Below are 19,151 nucleotides of genomic sequence, written 5' to 3'. Positions count from 1 at the left end.
TAAAACCCTTTCACTATCCTCATACACTTTCTCTATTTCTTCATATTCAACTTGCGACGTCAGCATGTATACCTGAACTATCGTTGTCGTTGTTGATTTGCTGTCGATTCTGATAAGAACAAACCTACCAAGTAACTGTTCACAGCAACGCACTGTCTATCCTACCTTCCTATTTATAACGAATCCTACTCCAGTTATACCATTTTCTGCGGCTACTGATATTACCCCACACTCATCTGACCAGAAATCCTTGTCTTCTTTCCATTTCGCATCACTGACCCCTACTATACCTAGATTGAGCATCTGAATTTTCATTTTCAGATTTTCTAGCTTCTCTACCACATTCAAAGTTCTGACATTCCACGCCCCAACTCGTAGAATGTTATCCTCTCGTAGTTTATTATGTCTTTTTCTCATGGTCAGCTGCCCCTTGGCTCCACTCCCGCAGATCCGAATGGGGACTACTCTGGAATATTTTGCCAATGGACAGATATTCATGACACTTTTGTAGTTACAGGCCACATGTCCTTTGTCTTTAATGCGGTGGTTTCCATTGCCTTATGCATTTTATTGCCGTTGATTATTTCTGATATTTCCGCATTTAGGGGCAGTTTCCCACCCCAGGGTCAAGATAGTCCCCTGAACCTCTGTCCGCTTCTCCGGCCTCTTTGACAAGGCCGTTGGCAGAATCAGTGTGACTTCTTTTGCTAGAAGCCTTCAGCCGACAATGCTGACTATTAATTAGAATTTAAGCAGTGGCGGTTTTCGAGCCCGGGACAGAGAACGTGATTCCTAATAAAAGCCACTACCCCAAGGCCATGTTGCATTTTCAGGAACTACTGACACGAATAGTTTGTGTTTCTTGACCTCTAGTGATTCTATTTGGAAAATTAAATGTGCTGTAGTTTCATCACGTAGTCGGCATTCAGAGCTTCGATAGCATGGTAGGCAGATGTTTCCTAGGGTTGCCATAACAGATTTATAATGTCTCTTTTCGTAGTCTCACAAGGGATTAATGGCATTCTGCAGCGAACTGATCTTGCTTCAGGGGTTAATAGAGATTTCCGAGCTATTACCTCTTAACCGCGGTAGCTGCTAATTATCCTAACGAGAAGCAGTATCATCGGTAGTCATACGTATTTCTGCTCTTGTTACAAATGTATTGGATGTTTATTGTTAGATTACAAGAATCAAGAAAAATTACCTGTCGCTTATGTCTAAACAAACGATGTCTAAGAGATTCTTCGAATGACTGCGTATAAACCCTCTGCGTATATACAAGGCCTCTGAAGACGCAACTGGCGAATCAGGAGCTTTCAGAAACAGCGTAACAGCCAAGGATCGCAGCTGCCCCAACTACATGACGGAAACATTATCGGTAAGATACCTGGCTTGGTTTTCTGAAGTGGCCTAACTGTGAGTGGATGCTTTTGCTTATGCATGAGTTCGTGCAGGTTCCAGACAAGAGCTGAACTACAAAGTTTTATGGAGCAGTTAGTCCCTGTGTAGATTGAGGCTAAGCACCTAGTATATTCATGTCCTCCCGATAAGCAGTAATGCAACGAAGCTGCCACCAAAAAGTAGCCGATGAGGCGTTCAGCACCACGGTGCGCTAACTTTAACTTTCAGGATCTCGTCACCTGGCTCAGTGCAAGCAAAGTCTTCGTTCAGAATACTGTTTTTCCTTTTTTTAAGGAAAAGGCCATTTATGCCTTAGATTTATGGGGTGAGTAAATAATAATTATATAAATAATTTTTTAATATAACACGTTTTCAAAACGGAATAAAAAGTATGAAGTAATTTCTCCTAACCCCATACAGATACCTAACCGCATATTGGTAGCCCTGAAAATTTGTGCTTGTATATTTTTTAATAGCCGTGAAAATGCTTGTAGAATTTACAACTAAATACTCGGGGCACATGCAGTAGAGAATAGTAAGGATGCGAATTATTCACGCATCAGCTACGTACTGCATGCACCCCACGTTCCTCGTTTTAAATTCCTCGAGTATTTCCAAGGCTATTAAAAGTTTATAATAAGCACAAATATTCACGACTATTAGTATGAGGTTAGAAATGTGTATGAAAAGTTTTTAGTCCGTTCCAAAAACGTTGTATATTAAAAAGTTTTATTTAAATAATTTCTTCTGCTTTTTTAGAGACATATGGTAAATTTCAGGATAATTTCTGTTTCTCTTCAATGGAGTGAACTGATACATTGCTTCCTCCTACGATTATCTGACGAAAAGACCTGGAAGGTAAAAAATCGAGAGAATGGACGTTACAGGGGGCTTACCAGCAACAGTTCTTACCATGGAACGTTTTGAAGTGGAAAATAGGGAAATAGCAGTGGTACACAAATTACCGTCCGCCCCACACCAGACACGAAAGAGGGTTAATACCGCGTTGTCATCCACGTCTGAGCTACACAACGTGATCAAAAGTATCCGTACACCTCGCTGAAAATGACTTACAAGTTCATGGCGCCCTCCATCGGCAATGCAGTAATTCAGCACAGTGTTGGCCCACCCTTTACCTTGATAACAGCTTCCACTCTAACAGGCATACATTCAATCAGTTGCTGGAAGGTTACTTGGGAAAAGGCATCCCATTCTTCACGGAGTGCTGCACTGAGGAGAGGTATCGATGTCGGTCGGTGAGGCGCCTTGTCACGGTACGCGCTGCTACGCCGTCGGAGGTTCGAGTCCTACCTCCGGCACGGGTGTGTGCGTTGTCCTTACTGTAAGTTAGTTTAAGTTAGATTAAATGCTGTGTAAGCTTAGGGACCGATAAACTCAGCAGTTTGGTCCCATAAGACCTTACACAAATTTCAAAAATGGTTCAAATGGCTCTGAGCACAATGGGACTTAACATCTGAGGTCATCAGTCGCCTAGAACTCAGAACTAATTAACCTGGGGGACTGATGACCTTAGCTGTTTAGTCCCCCTTAAACATCCCAACAACCACCACCACCACCACTAATTAAACCTAACTAACCTAAGGACATCATACACATCCATGCCCGAGGCAGGATTCGAACCTGCGACCGTAGCGGTCGCTCTGTTCCAGACTGTAGCGCCTAGAACCGCACGGCCACTAAGGCCGGCTTGGCGTTCCAAAACTTGCCACAGGTGTTCTGTGGGGTTCAGGTCAGGATTATGTGCACACCAGTCCATTAGAAAGATGTTATTTTCGTGTAACCAGTCCGCCACAGACAGTGCCTTATGAACAGGTGCTAGATTGTGTTGTAAGATGCAATCATCATCCCCGAATTATTCTTCAACAGTGGGAAGCAACAAGGTGATTAAAACATCAATGTAGGCCTGTGCTGTGATAGTGCCACAAAAAACAACAAGGGGTGCAAGCCCCCTCCATGAAAAACTAGACCACACCATAACACCGCGGCCTCCGAATTTTAATTTTGGCACTATACACGCTGGCAGATGAAGTTCACCGCGCATTCGCCATATCCACACCCTGCATCGGATCGCCACGTCGTCTACCTTGATTCGTCACTCCACACAAAGTTTTTCCACTGCTCAATCGTCCAATATTTACGCTCCTTACACCAGGCGAGGCGTCGTGTGGCATTTATCGGCGTAATATGTAACTTATGAGCAACCGTTCGACCATGAAATCCAAGTATCCTCACCTGCCGCCTAACTGTCATAGTACTTTCAGTGGATCCTGTTTCAGTTTGGAATACCTGTGTGATGGTCTTGATAGATGTCTGCATGTTACACATCACGACGCTCTTCAACTGTCGGCGGTCTCTGTCAGTCAACAGACGAGGTCGGCCTGTACGCTTTTGTGCTGTACGTGTCTATTCACGCTTCCACTTCACTATCACATCGGAATCAGTGGACCTAGGGATGTTTGGGAGCGTGGAAACTTCGCGTACAGACAGACGTATGACACAAGTGACACTCAATCACCTGACCACGTTCGAACTCATCGGATCGCTCCATTCTGATCTCTCACGATATCTAATGACTGCTGAGGTCGCTGATAAGGAGTACCTGGCGGTAGGTGGCAGAAAAATGCACCTAATATGAAAAACTTACGTTTTCGGGGGGGGGGGGGGGCGGCGGATGCTGTGATCACATAATGTATGTTGTAAGTTTCATATCTCTAGCTCATCGGGAAGTCAGTTTAAATTGCATAATTTGCACCGGAAAAACAGACAAGAAAGCGACCTATTGAAATTACAATTGATGTAATAGATACTGTGCGAGTAAATCCTGGTCCAATGTAAGAGAGGGCCTGATGGTTCTAAGCAGATCAGGTTAAATAATTAAATAAATAAAGTAATAAACAATCTTTAAAAATACGCAGTGATGCATTAAAAGATAATTCTTGATAAGATTATAACGTAATGGAGTTACCTAAGAAGGAAAATGTTGATGAGTAATAATTTAATTACATGGAAACATGGAACTTCTGTTGTATGCAAACGAATGTATCATCGTTTAAGTGGGAAAGCTTAAACTTATTTGTAAAGTTAGGTGTGTGCATTTGGAAAATGTATGATATTTTAACTTCCGATGAGACTGAATAGAGTGAGTTAGATACGAATAAAAGCATCACCTCTGTTCAAAAAATGTTCCAATGTGTGGGAAATCTTATGGGACTTAACTGCTAAGGTCAACAGTCCCTAATCTCACACACTACTTAACCTAAAGTATCCTAAGGACAAACATACACACCCATGCTCGAGGGAGGTCTCGAACACTCGCCGGGACCAGCCTCACAGTCCATGACTGCAGCGCCTGAGACCGCTCGGCTAATCCCGGGCAGCCATCACCTCTGGAATGACTTGGTAGATTAATAATTCGGCAGATGACTAATTTCGTTGATTACTATTTCGGCAAAGGGTTTGACACTGTAGAATGTTAAGGAAGATACGAGCATATGGAGTAGTTTCCCAGATACGTGAGTGGTTCGAAGAATTCTTAAGTAATAGACCCACCACGTTGTCCGAAAACGGCGAGTGTTCATCTGAGCAAGCGTATCGTCGGGAGTGCCCGTAGGAAGTGTGATAGAACCGCTGTTATTCTCTGTGTACATAAACAATCTGACGGAATGGGTGAGAAACTGTCATGCTGCTGTTTGGCGATGACGTTGAGGTGTACAGCAAGATATCGCCGTTGAGTGACAGTAGGAGGATACAAGATGTGATGAATTGCGGTTTGCTCTAACTGTAGAAAAATATAATTAAGCACACGAGTAGGCGAAACAATTCCTTCGTGTTCGAATTCAGTATTAATAGTGTACTACTTGACACAGTCAAGTCGATGGAATATCTGTGGATAACGATGCAAAGTGATATGAAATGCAACGAGCACGTAAGGTCTGCAGCAGGGAAAGCAAGTGGTTGACTGCAGTTTACTGGGAGAACTTCACGAAAGCGTGGTTCTTCCGTAAAAGAGACAGCGTGTAAATACAAGGGTGATCTATTACTGAGTACTGCTCGAGTGTTTTATGTCCCCGACAGGTCGCATGAAAGCAAGACATCAAATCAATGAGGTGACTCCTAGTTTTGTTACCGGTAGATTCCATCAACATGCGAGTATTACGAAGATGTTTTGTGATTGGAAGTGGGAATCCTTGGAGCGAAGACGACTTTCTTTTCTTGGAAAATTATTGAGAAAATTTTGAGAACTGGAGTTTCAGTCTTACTGAGGAACAATTCTGCTCCCGCCAACATACATTTCGCTTAAGGACCCCGAAGATAACAGAATTTAGGAATCATATATTAGCACATGGGCAGTCGTTTTTCCCTCGTTCTGTTAGCGAGTGAAACTGGGTAGGAAGTGACTAGTAGTGGTACAAGTACCCTCCGTCACTCACCATACGAAAGCTTGTGGGGTGTGTATGTAGATGTAGATTACCGTAGCCGATAAATATCGAAGGATTTCTCACAAAATCCAAAGAAATTCAGGTCTTCCGTAAAGGCCGTTACTTGTACCATAGTTAGTGTCCAGACACTCACGAATGACGTACGAACTGTAATTCAGGATGTCAAAAGAGAAACGTTGAACCTGGTTTTAAAATTTTCCATTAAATCTCCCTCAATATGATTATCACATGATTACAATCCTGTGTCTTAGAGATATTAGCGTCGGTGGTGTTAAGAAACTGCTGAAGTCACTAAAATGGAACAAAGCTCCAGGCCCCGATGGAATCCCTATCGGATTCTGCACAGAATTTTCGGCTGTTTTATCCCTCTTTTAAATGTAGATCCCTGGAGAGAGAGAGAGAAAAAAAAAGTTCCCAGTAGTTTGGAGAAGGCACGGATCGCTCCTATCACATGAAGGACAGTAGAAGTGATCTACAAAAGTGTCATCCAATATCCTTGACACTGATTTATTGTAGAATCGTAGAAAACATTCTTAGCTAAAACATAATGACCTCCATGGCAACTAACACGGATTCCGAAACACAAATCATGTGAAGACCAGAGATGCGGTATTTCTCGACTTCCGAAATTCATTTGTCATAGTACCATATCTACACTTAGTAGGTGACCGTATTCGGTATCAAAGAAAACTTGAGTGAATTGGGAATTTTTTGCTATGGAGGACGCAGCATATTATCTGGGATGGAGATATATCAATGGATGTAGAAGTAACTCTTCTGGAGTGCTCCCGGAGAACTGTTACAACTCTTTCTGTTCATGTTGTATATTAATGCCTTCGCACATAATATTAACAGGAACCCCAAATTTTTTTGCGGGTGATACAGTTATCTATAATGGAGGACTGTCTGCCGGCCGGAGTGGCCGAGTGGTTCTAGGCGCTTCAGTCTGGAACCGCGCTACCGCTTCGGTCGCAGGTTCGAGTCCTGCCTCGGGCATGGATGTGTGTGATGTCCTTAGGTTAGTTAGGTTGAAGTAGTTATACGTTCTAGGGGAGTGATGACCTCAGAAGTTAAGTTCCATGGTGCTCAGAGCCATTTGAACCATTTTAAGCACTGTCTCAAAAAGCTGCAGGGATATTCTGTTATATCTTGATAAGATTTCAAAATGGTGCAAACCATGCGTTAAATGTTCGAAATATGTGCACTTCACAAAACGAAAAAACGTGATATCCTATAAATACATTATCAGCGAGTTACACAGGGGACAGGTCATCTCATAAAAGAAGTGGGTGTAACACTTTCTATGGATAACAAATGGACCGATCACATATTCACAGTCGAAGGTACAGCAGGTAATAGAGTTGGGTTAATTGTTAAAATACTACTAAAGCGAAATCAGCCTACAATGTAGATTACTTACAAAACAATCGTGCGACCCATCGCTGAATATTGCTCAAATGTGTCGGACCTGTCTCTGGCATTTCAGCAATGTGTTCTTTCTGATCCCCTGAACGTTCCTTGATGGTGCCACACATCGTATTAAATCCCTCAAATTTTTATTCAGCATCATCTTCACGAAGATACAGTATCTCACAGCCCAAGAATCTGAAGATGTTTTTTGTTCAATGGTTTAGTTTCCTAATATGACTTTAAATCTTAGCGACTGTGAGCCTTGGAATGACATGGGATGTGTTTTATTTACTGATACGCTTAAATTATGTTGCTTTGCTGTTTTACATGTTTCATGTAGCGCTCTCTGTAAGTGATCTTCGTTATCTGCCGCTAGAATCTGGTCGTCAGCAAACATAAGAGTTATTGTGTAAATTGAAGGTGAAGAGGGAGAAAGGAAAGGAAAAGGAAGGAACTAATGGTATCATCTACATCAAGACTTCATGCAGAATCAACGGCGACGAGTGAAGATGTGTGGCAGACTGGGACTCAGTCCCAGGATTTCCCTTCTTACTGGGCAGTTGCATTAACCGCTGCGTCATCCGGACATAGTGTCCCTCGCAAATACACGGACTACCTCGGCGCGCTCTCCGGCCGATTAACATTCCCACCAAGCGCCACATATCCGTAGTCCCCGTCCATTTTCCCCGTGCTCTCTACTTCCAGATTCCCGCTAGAGGTCGAACGTAAATGTGCATCCACACAGAAGGTTTTTAATTTATTACCCACCGAGGTGAGTCAGTTATATGTATGCGTGGTGACTGTTCTTTCGGATATGTCTGAAAGAACAGAGACCCTAGATTCATATAAGAAGAGTCTTAATTAAGTTTCTTTCTTTGAAGCTGTCCTGAATATTTCATTTTATAGTCCGTTTCCTACATTCTCTCACATCATCGAAATGTTAAAAAGTATTGGCGAAATACAACTCCTTAGTCTTACCGCCTTATTAATACTTACTTGTGCTATAGTTCCAACTTTCAGCTTTATATGTTTAGGGTCCTTGTATATATGCTGCAGGTAATATCAATCACATGTTCTTGTATTATTCTCTTCTCCATAATACTCCATAGTTTTCCTCTGTGTTGTTAGACGCTATACCGGTACATTAAGACTGAGTAGGTCTAATTGTATTCGCTTGCTTTTCTATTGTTGGTTTGACGAGAAAATGTTATCTGAGCAGGAGATTCCTTTCACGAAATCTACTCTTCGGGTAATAATATGCTGTCTACGATGTTTCTCATTTTATTTCCTATCATCTGCACATATTTTTGTATGGCGTATTTAAGAAACTCATCCTTTTATAATTTACACAGCTCAGTCTTGATTCTCTTTTAAAAATGGGTATTACTGTTACTTTCTTCCATTCCATTTTTTTGTAGCCAACATAGATTTTAAAAATCCGTAGATGTGAAATACATTTACAAGCAAACAAATTATTATCATATCAGAAAGACTGGGTGATTTATGCAAGAGGAAAAGCTTCGCAAATTTTGCAAGACAATAACGCGTTGGTCAAACTCTGGCCTTTATGCTAGCAGTTATTTGGTTTGGTATTGATTGATGTATTCTTGGATGTCCTCCGGAGGCATGTCGTGCCAAATTCTGTCCAATTGGTGCACTAGATTGTCAAAATACCAAGATGGTTGAAGGAACCTGCCCATAATGTCCCAAGCGTTCCATAGTTGGGGAGAGATACGGTGACCTTGCAGGCCAAGGTACGGTTGAGCAAGCACGGAGACAGTAGAAACTCATGCCGTTCGTGGGCGGGCATTGTCTTGCTGAAATGTAATCCCGGGATGTGTTGCCATGGAGGGCAACAAAACGGGACATACAGTATCGGCGATTTACGGCTGTGCTTTTAGGTTGCGCGGACGACAGCCGGAGGAGACCTGATATGAAAAGTAAAGGCACCCCAAACGATCACTTCTGCTGATTGTTATCAGGCAATATTACATTCGACATTCAGGTTGGTCTCTTATCGGTGTCTGGGGTGTCTTCAGACACGTCTTCAGACTAGAATCTCATTGATTGGGATAGAAATGTTTTCAGTGAAGAGCCCCGTTTCGAACTGAGCGCCGTTGACCAACGAAGACGCATCCGGAGCATTACAGGCACTATCTTCCAGCTACCTCGCGATTCTTACTATCTAACACGCCTATTGGACTGAATTTGGCTGGCATCCGTTAGGAGGACATCCAACAATTCTGGCACTCAGTACTAAGCGGCATAACAACTTGCATTAGCGCCACAGGTGCACTAATGCGTTACAGACTTGTTCAATTCGTGAAGTTCTTTCTCTTGAATAATTCATCAGATTTTTCTGTAATTATGAATATCTGCTTGTCTTTACATGTACATTTTTTTGTCTTCGAGTGTAGAAATCACTGTTTAAGCGACAGAAAACTCCTGAAAACCTTCTTACTCTGCAACTAGGTCCGACAATTTACGTCGTCATGTGACAGATTTTGAAACTTAAAATGGTGTTTGCCATATGTCTGTTACTGTATAGTGTGTTACGTGCGTTAATGAGCTGAAGCATGATCAGTCGGCAAGACTTAGCGGAGGAGCGCCGTCCTGGACGAAACGTCAGGAACAGAAGAATTTATTGGACCACAACCTCACAACTCGGAAGGTTTACGAGAAGCTATATACTATCGGTGACCATGCAACTCGTTAGAATGAAATTCTCTGTTTTAAATGTAATTTCATTCTAACGAGCTGCATGGTCACCGATAGTATCTGTTCTTTCGGACATGTCAGAGAGGTGGTTGGCCTCTGTAATAAAAAAATTGAGTGGAAGGATGACCGGATGTCATGTGAAGCCACAACGACCAAACACAACGATCAACAACGATAAAAATGAAAAAAAAGATGGATAGTGCGTCTGACATGTAAGCAGGAGATCCCGGGTTCGAGTCCCGGTCGGGGCACACATTTTCAGCTGTCCCCATCGAGGTATATCAACAACAACTGTCGGCAGCTGAGGCTATCGATTTAATTATCATTTACATAAAAGTGTCTTTTATCAAAGCTGTAGAGCACAATCGGAAGAATATTTTCTTAAATAAATACCAAAAACTGTTACACTGGGATAAAGTGTCGATTTTATAACGATCCTGGACTGATGCTTTGTGACAAAAAATTGAACCTATCGACGCATTATTTGTGAGGAGAAGATTCCGGCGCCGTTTTTGTCTTACAGCTCCATTTTGTGTTATTTGCAGCCTTATTTTTTACTTTAGTTTTATGTATATTTTATGCTCATAAGACGTAAATACAGTAGTTCCGAGAAGAATAGTTATCCAGGTACTTTACATGTCTTTTAAAACTGATTTGAATAAAAACATTAACGGAATATATGCGCAAAAAATCATATTTTGAAATAAGGCTTAAATTTCTACGTCCTGGTGAACAAAGATTCTAGTTTTCATACAAATACTTTTACTTCATGAAAGTCTATCTTTGGCACATATGTCTCTTTAGGTTTAACGAAGAATGGTCTATTCGGCATTTATGTAAGGAAGTTCGAGGACGGAACGGTTTTTGTGTGTTTGTTACTCGGGCATAGTTGATTATCGGCTGTGGACAGTAGTTGGTTTTTCGGATTATACGGAAGAAAGTTTGGCTTCACTGTTATTATGATGAAAATGGAATGCATCGTCTATGTCATAAGCGCAAAAGAAATTTTTCTTGGATTGAATAAACACTGAAAAATAAAGCTTGCGTTTCATTCATGCAACTGATCAAAACCTGCACCATTGTTAACACCAATCTCTGTGGATTCATCTAGAATATGAGACAGCAGCATGCCGGATGTTTACCAAAGAAAAATCACCAAACAGCCGTACTTTTTCAGAAGCTGTTATTTTATTTTCGCAACCAGTTTCGGAATCTCATCGTCTTCAGACCCCTGCATGTTAAAACAAATATTCGTGTGGACTGTGTGTACACATACCGGTAGTGGTAATAAACGTCATTAAAACCTACAAAATGTAACATACAGCGATAAAAATAGTTCCTTTGCAGGCAAATCACAACGTAGCGAAATAGGTACATTTACAAGGTAGCATCGACACTAACCACTTTGTCATAATACAATTGTAATAAAACATGCCAAACACTACAGAAAAAGTTCAGTACAGAAAATCGTTCATTTTGTAAATTCCGTAACTGATGTAGATGAGAATCACGATAGTTCTTAGGAAAATCTATCCTTCTTCCAATTAAAAATCACGATTTCACCTATGAAGCACTCAATAGTGTGCACGTCCATCGCCCAAATATAGTCACCACTAGTGATGTACCAGAATCAGTTGTCGCAATATCAAAAACACAACCAGAGGCAAACCAAGCGCCCGACAAATTCGTAAGTGAATAACGGTAAGAAAACAACTTGCGAGGAACGCTTATAAAATACCTAGAGGAGACAACGTTGTGTGTCTAAGCAAAAAAATAAAAAGATATGACTTCGGGTCTCTCAAATATCAATTAATCGCCGGGCAAATACTATGATGGAATAAGAAGGGACCCAAATATCATACCGACCAAGGGGAGCCCCCGAACATCATGGTTAGTTACGTAATTAGGCCTACTATTCCCTAGGGAATATAACTTACCATACTATAGCCTATTTACAGAATGAAAAAACCCATCCAAATATGAGCTAACACATTGAAAGTTCTTTCGCAAAAGGTAGTTGGGGAAACAACCAGACTGAATGTAGCATTTTGTAGGTTTTATGTACTTTCATTGTTACGTTTCATTTTCTGCAGTGTCAGCTAGTGGTATACCTAGACATATACTACATGTATACTCGTTGTTTTTGGCATGCAGGTACCTGAAGATGGCATTATCGGTATGCTGAAACTGGTAGAGTAAATAAAATACCAACTTCTGAAAACGTACGGCTGTTTGGTGAGTTTTCTTTATTTTTTTTTTATTGGTATATTATTAACACTTGGTCAAGAGAAGAAATCAACGTTGAGGCGACGCTGCTGAAGTTAAAATTATGCAATCATTAACTGAACGTACTCTTCTGCAAATTAATTCGAGGAGCAAAATGGAAACTGTTCGCTCTAAAACGCTTCGTTAACTAGTTGTTCTCAATAGCATCAATTTGGACCTGCTGTAGAAGTCTGTGCAAGTGTGCGCTCTCAAATAGTTTCGAGATAGCCGGCAGTAGACTAACTGATCACACACGTGTATCACTACCACCAGCAGTCGATAGGCAGCAGAGTGGGCCATTATTCTCCGGAGGACGTCTGCTCAGCCCAGTTTCCCATCAACCGCTGCCGGGGGCTATTCTCGGACAGCGACGACGCGAGCCAAGGGCAGCTTCGATGACGGCGACGCGCTGTTTAGGCGTCAGGAATAGTAGCGAGCCGAGGAATCACAAACAGTGCGCGGCCAGGCGTGCAGTTTAAGTAGCCAACATTTTAAGACGCGACCTCGCGAAATAGACCGTGATTTACGAGTGCGTCTCCTTTCCCGGGGAGGGCGAAAAATGGCCGACTGAGTACAAGCAGCGCCCGGCACAGCTGTTCTGACACGCGCCGGTCACATACTGCCGCAACTCGACGTTCCACGTGCTGCGCTGCGGGATCTGCCGGAGAAGCAACTTCCGCGTGGCAATAGCCGTGTGTTGCCCGACTCTTCCCGTGAAGTGCTCTCTCGAAATTTCAATAGCAAATCTCTCTGTGATGCCCCACGCCTCTCCTTCAGTGTCTGTCAGTGGAGTTTGTTGGGCATCTCCGTAGCGCTCTCGCACCGGCCAAACAATCCCGTGACGAAACGCGCCGCTCTTAGTTGGAGCTTCTCTATCTCTTCTATCAGTCGTACCTGGTACCTTATAACTCCACTTCCTTCGTCGATGAGTTAAATTTCCTTAATACCTTTCTTACGAATCTGAGTCTGGCATCTGCTTTCCCCACTATTTATTTTATATGATCGTTCCACTTATGATCGTTCTGCACAGTTACTCCTAGATATTTTACGGTATATACTGTTTCCAGCAGTTTGTCATCAATAGTTTAGCTGTACGCTAGTGGATTTATTTTCCTATCTATGCGCAATGTCTTACATTTATTTACGTTGAGCATCAACTGCCAGAGCCTGCTTCACTGACAAATTGTCTGGAGGCAATTCTGCAAACCTTTACTATCCTCTGAGTTTGCCTTAAAGAGCATCCGACGTTTTCATCTAGGTCATTTTGCACACTATGTGATCAAAAGTATCAGGACACCCCCAGAAACATACGTTTTCATATGAGGTGCAGTGTGCTGCCACGTACTGCCAGGTACTCCACATCAGCGACTTCAGTAGCCATTAGACATCGTAAGAGAGCAGAATGGGGCGCTCTGCGGAACTCACTGACTACCAAAATGGTCAGGTGTTTGGGTGTCACTTGTCATACGTCTGCACGCGAGATTTCCACACTCCTAAACATCCCTAGGTTTCCGATGCGATAGCGAAGTTGAAACGTGAAGGGGCGCGTACAGCACAAAAGCGTACAGGTCGACCTCGTCTGTTGACTGATAGAGACCGCCGACAGTTGAAGAGGGTCGTAATGTGTAATAGTCAGATATCTATCCAAACATCACTCAGGAATTAAACGGGAGGTGAGAAAACTTGCATTTCATGGTCGAGCGGCTGCTCATAAGCCACACATTACGCCGTTAAATCCTAAAGGGCGACTCGCTTGGTGTAAGGAGCGTAAACATTGGACGATTGAACAGTAGAAAAACTTTGTGTGGAGTGACGAATCACAGTAGACAATGTGGCTATCCGATGGTAGGGTGTGGGTATGGCGAATGACCGGTGAAGGTCATCTGCCAGCATGTGTAGTGCCAACAGTAAAATTTGGAGGCGGCGGTGTTATGGAGTGGTCGTGTTTTTCATAGAGGGGGCTTGCATCCCTTGTTGTTTTGCGTGACACTATCACAGCACAGGCCTACACTGATGTTTTAATCACCATCTTGCTTTCCACTGTTCAAGAGCATTTCGGGGATGGCGATTGCATCTTTCAGCACAATTGAGCACCTGTTCATAATGCACGGCCTGTGGCGGAGTGGTTACACGACAGTAAAATCCATGCAATGGACTGGCCTGCACTGAGTACTGACCCCCATCCTATAGAAGACCTTAGGACGTTTTGGAACCCCTACTTCGCACCAGGTCTCATCGACCGACATTAATACCTCTGCTCAGTGCAGCACTCCGTGAAGAATGGGCTGCCATTCTCCAAGAAACCTTCCAGCACCTGATTGAACGTATGCCTGTCTGGAACCGCGTGACCGCTACGGTCGCAGGTTCGAATCCTGCCTCGGGCATGGATGTGTGTGCTGTCCTTAGGTTAGTTAGGTTTAAGTAGTTCTAAGTTCTAGGGGACTGATGACCTTAGAAGTTAAGTCCCATAGTGCTCAGCGCCATTTGAACCATTTGAACTGCTAATGCCATCTGACGTCTGTAATGTTTGCTACTTGTATATGTTATCAGTGAATAGTACGTTTAGCACTTGAATTCATGGGTACGAGAGAGATATTTTCAGCGACCTAACATTCCTGAGCTTCGCTTTGTATTTTATTGTAAGTATGAGTAGAAGTTGCTTCATTATGGATGAAAATAATTTTTCATTAGCATTTCTTGTAACTGGAGATGCGACAAGAAGCCGTTCAGGAAGCAAGTAGCCCGCATCTCGTGGTCGTGCGGTAGGGTTCTCGCTTCCCACGCCCGGGTTCCCGGGTTCGATTCCCGGCGGGGTTAGGGATTTTCTCTGCCTCGTGATGGCTGGGTGTTGTGTGCTGTCCTTAGGTTAGTTAGGTTTAAGTAGCTCTAAATTCTAGGGGACTGATGACCATAGATGTTAAGTCCCATAGTGCTCAGAGCCATTTGAACCAGGAAGCAAGTGACCATATTATATAACTTGAACATCAATGAACGGCGCGTCTCAGGAAGTCCCGTCACCGTATATCAGATAGACCTAGTCAACTCCTGTAATTTTCCACTTTTTCTGAGGATAACAATATCATTGATATTATTTCACCTCTAATTTTAATCCCGATATCTAACCTTTCTTTTATTTCCGAAATTACTTCTCCAATGTATACATTGCACATTCACGTCTTGGACCCATCTCAATCCAAGCACTTCGTTCTTGGTCTTCCGCTCTTATTGTTCCCTCCTGGTTTTTGCATATATTTTATATTATCCATCTTTGCCTGTAGCTTAGCCGTATTTCTTCCAGAATTTCGAACATCTTGCACCATTTTACATTTCCCAATGATTTGTTTCGGTTAACAAATCCTATAAACCTGTATTCATTTTTCTTCGGTCTTGCTTCCATAATAAAACGCAACGTCACAATCGCCTATGTGGTGCCTTTATCCTTCCTAAAGCCAAAATGATTTTCATCCAAGAGTTGTTCAATTGCCTTTTTCATTCTTTTGTGTATTATTGTTGTCAGTAACTTGGATGCATGACCTGTTAAGCTGACTGTGCAATAATTCTCTACATTTGTCGGCTATTGCAATCTTCGGAATGGTGTAGATGATACTTTTTCCGGAAGTCAGATGGTATATCGCCAGTATCAAACATTTTACAAACCATCGCGAATAGTCGATTTGCTGCCACTTCCCTCAAGGTTTTTGGAAATTCTGATGGAATTTTACCTATCCCTTCTGCCTTAATTGATCTAAAGTCGTCCAAAGCTCTTTTAACATCTGATTCTAATATGACGTCTCCTATCTCTTCCGTGTCGACTCCTGTTTCTTCTTCTTCCAACTCATAGATGCTGTAACTGTACTCTTTCAACCAATCTACTTTCTCCCCTCCACTTAACGGTGGAATTCCCATAGCACTCATAACGTTACCCCCCTTTGCTTTTAATTTCACTGAAGGTTGTTTTGACTTTTGTGTATGCTGACTCATTCCTTCCGACAGTCAAAATGGTTCAAATGGCTCTGAGCACTATGGGACTTAACATCTTAGGTCATCAGTCCCCTAGAACTTAGAACTACTTAAACCTAACTAACCAAAGACATCACACACATCCATGCCCGAGGCAGGATTCGAGCCTGCGACCGTAGCAGTCGCGCGATTCCGGACTGACGCGCCTAGCACCGCTCGGCCACCGCGGTCGGCTTCCGACAGTCATTTCGTTACCGATTTCATCACATTTTTCATGTAGCCTGCTTGTAAGCACTTCCTATTTATCCATTCCTAAATAACTCTTATTTCTGTAATCCCGAACTGCCCTAAACACTGTTTGGCGGTTAAGTTCCTTTTATCTATGATTTTCTTCCCAACATCTGTGACTGCTCGTTTTAGAGATGCCCATTCCTCTTCAACTGAACTGCCTACTGGTCTGTTCAATATCGCAGTATCTATAGCCTCAAAGAACTTCAAGCGTATCTCTCATTCCTTAGTATTTCTGTATCCCATTTCTTTGCGCATTGCTTCTTCCTGATTAGTCTGTTAAACTTCAGCCTACTCTTCATAATTAATAAATTATGATCGGAGTCTTTATCTGCTCTTGTCTACGCCTTACAATTCAATATCTTATTTCGGAATGTCTGTCTGACCACGATGTACTCTAACTGGCATCTTCCCGTATCTCCTGGCCTTTTCCAAGTAAACTTCCTTCTCTCGTGATTACTAAACAGATCATTCGCCATTACTAGGTGAAATTTATTACACAACTCAGTTAGTCTTTCTCCTACCTCATTCCTACTACCAGGCCAACGTTCTCTCGTAACCCTCTCTTCTACGCCTTACCCATTCAACCGCATGCCAATCTCCTACGACACTTAGATTTTCATCTCCCTTTAGTCTACTGAATTACTCGTTCAGTATTCGCATATACTTTACCTCTCAATCCTCTGCTTGCGACGTTGGCATGTGTAACTGAACTATTGTTGGGGGTGTTGGTATGCTGTCGATTTTGATGACCGACCCTATCACTGTACTTCTCGCAGTAGCTCACTCTCTGCCGTACCTTCCTATTCATAACGAATCCGACTTCCGTTATACCATTTTTGCTGACGTCTGATCTGAAATCCTTGTCTTCTTTCTGTTTTGACTTCACTGACGCCCACTATATCTGGATTGAATATCACCATTTCACTTTTCAGATTTTGTAGTTTCTCTAAAAAGTTCAGATTCCGGACATTCCATACCCTGACTCTAGAAGGCTATCCTTTCTTCGATTATTCTATATTTTCCACACGGTCACATATTCCTAGGCAGTCCTATCCCAGAAATGGGAATGGGGGACTAGTACGGAATCTTTTGCCAATGGAGAGATTCTGATGACACATTTTAAATAACAGGCCACATGTCCTGTGGATGCACATTAAGTGTCTTTAATGCAGTGGTTTCCATAGCCCTCTGCATCCTCATGTACTTTCATTGTTGGTACTTCCGCCTTTTACGGGCAAGAGATTGCCTTGAACCTCCGTCACATCTTCTGCCCTCTGCCCCTCCGCCCCGTTGGCAGAATGAGGGTGACTTTATGGCGGAAGTCTTCGACCGCCATTTGCTAATGATTTCTACTCAGTATTCAAGCAGTGGCGCGTTTCGAACCCGGAAAGACTCTACACCTAGTCCACAGATGTGTATGTAAGATAGAACATGAGTTCAACTGTTTAACAAGGTGAGCCTGTTATCAGATGATGGGTTGTCCCAAAAAGTGTGATATTAAAGTCATTTTCATTCGTCAACTTATGAAGCTTTACTATGTGACCTGTTCAGCATCTGTGCAACTAATCTTCCAATTTCCTGTAATGCTTTATTTTTTCTTTTTTCTTGTAATGTGTTTCTTGCTCTCGCCGCAGATGTGTTCTGGTGACAATCTATCGAAAAGTGTAACGGTGAATAGTTTACGAGCAAGACACTTCCAGAATTGCATCCCGTGAGAAATCTGAATGGTCGCTTGCCTCAAATATGGAGGAATTTCTCAGGCGATGAAAGTAACATAAGCCTGTTACATTGTCAGATAGCCATTAGTCACTGCGGGCAACCAAAGCACAATCCTAGCGCTCTGTACACTACAGCAGTAAGAAATCTCTATCGTTCCACTTCTCTGGCTGTGATTGCCGTCTTCCACAGTCACCAGGAAGCGACACTGTTCACCCTCTAGGAAGGCGACGTCCACGACAGTTTGCCCCCCTCCCCCCCCCCCTCGCCCCCCCCCCACCCAGTTTCCTCAAACCACTACTTTGGCGTTATGACCGTGCAGGTTGCCTGGGTCCAGGGCACTCCACAGTGCAGACTGGAAGTTCTGTATTCGTTGCTGGCTACCAATCAACTCTGGTGTGTTCCCACTGTGGCCCGCAGCTAGAACTTTGTTCCGCTCTGCTGCACCCAAAACAAGTCCAGCCAGTACCGCACAGCAGGTCGGTGTCGCCCCATGATTCGTCCGACGCTAGGCACTGCGGCTTCAAGGGGTGGTATACCCAGACGCCGCATCTCCCCGTTTCTCTGACCCAGACACCTAGGCCCAGCCCGCGTGCACGGACAACCTCGACCGCCGATCCGATCCTTGGCTTCAACGACGCTCCGCAGATCTGACCGCAGCTTCCACTGTGGCGGCGGTACTAGCCTCGAGATGATGACGTCCTTATCACTCCAAGTAGCTGACTAAGCCCTACATTGTCAAGTCACCCGACATGACCTTGTAGAGGCGTTGCTGCGGTTGAAACTCTGCCGACACGCCATCTGGCGAGAATATGATTGCCGTAGCAGCGCTGCTACACTCACCTGGAAGGGTAGAAATACAGCTGAAGAACATATTCCATTTCAAAAGTAGTGAAGGATTTCGTGGGCGGGTAAGATTACGACTGAAGA

Source organism: Schistocerca serialis, chromosome 2 (genome assembly GCF_023864345.2).
Source record: "Schistocerca serialis cubense isolate TAMUIC-IGC-003099 chromosome 2, iqSchSeri2.2, whole genome shotgun sequence".
In the NCBI taxonomy this organism is placed as follows: domain Eukaryota; kingdom Metazoa; phylum Arthropoda; class Insecta; order Orthoptera; family Acrididae; genus Schistocerca; species Schistocerca serialis.
Note: the sequence above shows the minus strand (reverse complement) of the source record.